The sequence below is a fragment of the Myotis brandtii genome, unplaced genomic scaffold, assembly GCF_000412655.1.
Source record: "Myotis brandtii unplaced genomic scaffold, ASM41265v1 scaffold50, whole genome shotgun sequence".
Taxonomy (NCBI): Eukaryota; Metazoa; Chordata; class Mammalia; order Chiroptera; family Vespertilionidae; genus Myotis; species Myotis brandtii.
In genome coordinates, this window is record NW_005369061.1 from 2,133,000 (window position 1) to 2,138,617 (window position 5,618).

Sequence of the window (5,618 nt, forward strand, 5' to 3'; positions counted from 1 at the left end):
CAGCTGGGACCCTTTTAATTTGTGACCTGGTTCTTTCTATGACCCAGTCACTCTCTCTTTCCCCCCCTCCGTAGGAACAGCGGCAGCCTCTCATGGATGGAGCAGTTGCTGGGTCCCGGGTTCTGGATAAACATTGTTGAAAACAACCTGCCCCCAATTCTTGCGTGTCTGCGTGTCTCTCTGCTCTGGCCTGTGGTAAGCAGCTGGGACCCTTTTAATTTGTGACCTGGTTCTTTCTATGACCCAGTCACTCTCTCTTTCCCCCCCTCCCCTCCAGAAGCAGGCCTGGGCATGCCTGGCCTCTCTCACTGGTAGTGACAACCTCTGCCCAGTCTTCCACAAACCAGATGCTCAATTTGGAGTGTGTCCCCGAGGGCAGCTTCACCTGCAAGCAAGAAGCCTGGCTGCCACCACCCCAGTCGTTTCAGCAACTTATTTTAATTCTCTCCTTTATCTCTCCTGACTTTAAACTGCCCCAACCAGCAAATTACTTAGGTGGCAGCGAAAGCGTCTAACGGAGAGTCTAGAATAGTAAACACGGCCGCGGCTCTTACAGAGTTCCACCCCTTAACATATACAGACCCTTGCAACCCTCTTGCTGCAGGGCTCCGTGTCCCTCCAAGGCCTAAATGGGAATCCTGGGGGTCTGGAAAGCAGGAGTGGACCTTGAGGGGACACATGGCTGACAGGAAATCCCCTCCGAGGCCGGGGATAATCCTGGGATTGTCTGTGATCCCACCCGCTCAGAGGTGGGCCCACTGCCCCCCTGCTCTTTCCCGCCACACATAAACCTCCTCCCGTCTCCCTCCCTTTCCACCGCCCCCGCTCCTCAAGCCCTTTTCCAGGAGTTACTTAGTGAGGTGACATTTATGTACATGGTAATGGGCCTCTCAATAAACAGACTAGAGGAAGGAAGCCCCATTACGTCCTGTGCCTTGTGCGGGCAATGCATGTGCCTTCCCTCATCCTCCAGTCACCCAGGGTGGAGGCGATTTCCCTTTCACAGAAGAGGAACTCAGGCCCAGGGGGTTGCAGAGCTAGGCCCCCTCTGCCCCGTCCAGAGCCTCTCCATGGGCCTAGGGGAGTCCAGGCCACCTGCATGCTTGAGCCACTCGGGGCTGAGGGAGATTAGGAATCTGGAACCACAGTCAGGCAGGCTGAAGATTGCTGCGTCCCTACTGGGTGCAGCCCCGCGCCCCCCCGTGAAAATCCACTTCTACAAGCCAACCCACCCACCCATCCACTGACCAGTTACTCATTTCTCAAAAGTCCATTGACCACTGCACACCCACTAGGAAGCTAGAATTAAAAAGACAGGCAATAACGAGTGTTGGAAAGGATGTGGAGAAATCAAAACCCTCATACAATGCTGGTGGGAAGGGAAAATGGAACAGTCGCTTTGGAAAATAGTGTGACAGTTCCTCAAAAAGTTAAAGATTTTTAAAAGGTTCAACATAAAGTTACCCTATGACCCAGAGATTCTACTAAGTGTATAGCCAAGAGAATTGAAAATATCTATTCACACAAAAACCTGTATTCAAATGTTCGTAGCAGCATTATTCACAATATCCAAAGGTGGAAGCAACCCAAATGTCCATCAACGGAATAATGGATAAACAAAATGTGGTATGTCCATACAATGGCATATTATTTGGTCATAAAAAGGAGTGAAGTACTAACATATGCTACAACATGAATAAACCTTGAAAACATTATGCTAAGTAAAATAAGCCGGACACAAAAGGCCATATATTGCATGAGTTCATTTATATAAAACTAGGGGCCTGGTGCACAGATTAGTGCACCAGTGGGGTCCCTTGGCCTGGCCTGCGGGATCGAGCTGAAACTGGCTCTCCGACATCCCCCAAGGGGTCCTGGATTGTGAGAGGGCGCAGGCCAAGCTGAGGGACACCACCGGTGCACGATCATGGCCGGGGAAAGATGCAGGAGGTTGGCCAGCCTGGGGAGGGACCATGGGAGGGCTCCAGGGCGTATCTGGCCCATTTAGTTCAGTCTTGATTGGCCAGACCCCAGCAGCAAGCTAACCTACCGGTCAGAGCTGAAGTTGGGGAAAACATTTCTTTTTCTCCTCTGTTTGGCCTAACCTTAACCCACCTGTAACTGTACAGCCTGCCCTCCACCCACACCCCTCATTCCAGTGTACCATGTAAATTCAGCTGCCAACATCTGGGCCTGAGGGGTTTTTGAGAACCAAGGAAGGCCACTCTACCCACAGCAGGCCTTGGAGAGTTCACCAGTCCTGGGGGCAACCTCAACCAGAGACACTCTGAAATTGCTGGGCAAACAGCCAACAGCCTTGTCTGCCTGGCTGGCATGGCTCAGTGGTTGAGTGTCAACCTATGAACCAGGAGGTCATGGTTCGATACCTGATCAGGGCACATGCCTGGGTTGCAGGCTTGATCCCCTGTTTGGGGCGTGCACGTGGCAGCCGATCAATGATCTCTCTCATCATTGATGTTTCTAGTTCTCTCTCCCTCTCCCTTCCTCTCTGAAATCAATAAAAATATATTTAAAAAAGAAAAAAAAAAGACTTACCTGGTTGCCACTCTATGAAGCAGCACGAAGGACAGAGAAGGGAGGATGTTCTGGGGTGTGTCGGCAAGAAAATTCCTGGCTGGGACACTCCCAAGAGCCCCAGCTGGTCAGGTCCTGGGCCACTGTGCCAGCCCTGCCAGTGAAGTGCCAGGCTTGCGCCAGCCAGCATGAGTCATGCTCCAGGGATTCAGCGAGCAAGGCCATCCATGTCTTGGTCCACCCTAGGTCTGTCCACCGCAGGTGGCCATCTGGGCATTTCCAGCAAAAATCCCTCGGCTTCTGTCATTTCCATGTCATTCAAGTTAGTACACACCGGGGAGACCTTGGCTACTGAGCTGCCCGGAATTTGTGCGACTCCCGCCCTCCAGTGGTCAGTCAAGAAATGACGCGGGGCTCAGGGCCTGTTTGAGACCTAACGCCTGATGGTTACCAGAACTGGGAGGACTCTTAGCCTCTTCCCAGCACCTTCCTTTGACAGGGGCGTTGGACATGTGACTTGCCATGACACACACACACACACACACACACACACACGGCCAAACTCACCTTCCCCTGGTACACTTTCCTTGCGGTTATTTCTGTCCCACTTTCTTAATTTCTGTCACACCTGCAAACCACCTACACTGTTATTGCTGAAACATTTTTTTCCCTTGAATTCACTTTTTTAAAAAAACTTAAACGTATTTCTAAAATAAATTTGCATTATTTTCCACAAGTGGAAAATCAGTGAACTGTCACAGACAGTAATCACATCAATAAATACTTCAACTATTACAAGGGGAGGGAGGGGGGCAGTTATTCCAGGTGCCACCCCAAATCCCCTCTGGATTGCCTTAGGTACAATGACCCTGAGGGCAGGAGGCATGACCCTCTGACCTCCCCAAGAGCCCTGTGGCTCACCATGACAGCCACACTCTGGTGTCTTGTTTCTTGACTCCTGTTGGGACACCAGGGGCCAGGGCTGCGGAGCTGGAGTTTCCTGGACGAGAGTGGGAATTCCCTGGGTCCAGAGACATACGGCATCTCCACCTCGGAGAAGGGCCACTGACGCCCTCATTTAGAAGCGATGGGAATTGAGGCTTTGCCACAGGCCTAAGCCACCCTCCTCTGTCCCCTCGCCCTAAATGTTTCCGTCCTTCAAGTGCCCCTTTTGCCTGAAGGATCTAAGCCCCTGCAGGCCTGGTGCCCTTGGCATCTGGGCAACACAGCTGAGCGCTTTGTAGAGTTTTGAGTCAGTGCAGTGCCCCCTCGGGCACAGCTCCCTGTCTTCGGAGCCGGGAGGACGCAGGTCTGCATTTCTGGCTGTCCAGTTTTGATCCATGGGTTCTTGAGCAAGTGGGCCACCTCTCTCAGCCTCAGTGTCCTGTCCCTCCCTGTGAGATGGGAATGTTGTAGGCGGTGGGACCGACACCAGGTATTAGACCCGCAGGGTCAGACCGGACCTGGGTTCAGCAACCTCAGTACTTGAGTTCTGGCTAGGAAAGAACTCAGAGCCAAGACTCAAACTATAAGACAACATTTATTGGGTGAATCACAGAGGTAGGAGAAGTAATTCCTAGAAGAAATGGGCTTAGGAAGCAGCTGTTATAGCAGCTTGGCTATACACTTAGTAGAATTTCTGGGACATAGGGTAACTTTATGTTGAACTTTTTTTTAATCTTTAACTTTTTGAGGAACAGTCACACTATTTTCCAATGGACAGAGGTAAAGGAGGAGCCCTTAGAGCTTAGAAGTGAGGAAGGTAAAGGTGAAGTGCCCGGGAGGAGTGGGAGGGGCGGGGGGGAGGAAAAGAGGTGGGCAAGCTGGGTCCGTCTTCCTAAGGTTGAAGGGTGGAGGTTCTAGGGGAGGTCCCACGGGAAGCTCTCGATAGAATATTCGGTAGTTTTCCAGGTGTGTCCTTTCAGGGCCCAGGTCTCCACTGACTGATTGGCAGGCGGTCATTATTCAATGCAGCTGGTCCTGAGGTCAGCCTTGGTGTCGTTTGTCTGGTTTTGCTGCTTTTCTGGGCTTGGAGCTGAAATACAACTGAGGCCTAGAAGTTATCTCTAGGAGGAAAGGTCAGAGGGGTCCAAACAGCATGACCAGTGCTCGGGGAGGAAAGGTCACCTGGGGACTAGGTCTCACCCTATAACTGTCCTTTGCTGGACACCCAGGGTTTTCCACCAAGGTCACCTCCTGCACCTGGCCATTGCCCTTGCTCTACTCATGTCTGTCCAACTGCCTACCACAGGAACAATGGCACTTTCCTTGCAAGGTTGTCACAGGGTGGGTAAGTGCCATGCACATAGCGAGGGCACAGTTCTCCATGCAGTCAATGTTTGAGCGCCTACTTACTGTGAACCACGGGAACACAGCCATAAGAGTGACAGGCGCCCCACAAACACATGCCATAGAAAGAACCTGCCTTTGGAGTCTGACAGTTCTGGGTTCAAATCCCAGCTCTGCCCCCAACTCCCTGGGCGATTCTGGCAAGTCGCTTTCCCTCTGTGAACTACAGGTCCCTGCTCTGTAATTATCGATGACAGTAGCTTCCTCAAAGAGCCGGCGAGAGGATTCCACGGGGGCTTCTGAGAAGCAGTGGCACACAGCAGGGTCTCCTCCTCCCTGCACCCCTCCCCCCCATATTACCGGCACCAGATGCTGGTTCCTGGGGGAGAGGAGGGAGAACATTCAACCCCAGGTCACACTCAGCTCCTACCTTGGCTTCAGTTTTCCACCCCCATCCTGCCACTTCTTTACCTTGCCCCTGGGGTGTGCCCACATGCAGAAATGGGCGTGCACACAGAGGCGCACAAGGTGGGGGGGGGTCACCTGCAACCCAGCGAGGACCTTGGTCTCAGACCAGGGCCAAGCCTCAGCTCCATCCCTTATGAATTGAGGGACATAGGGCTGGTGGCTCAACCTTTTTGTGTCTCAGTTACTTTACTTGTGCAATCGGGGTAATGACAGAACCTTCACAGGGGCTGCCGGAGGACGGAGTGGGATGATAAAAGCTCAGGACCTGCCTATAGTTATTGAGCAAGTGCTCCATCGCAGTAGCTGTGATTATTCTCGCCTCCAAT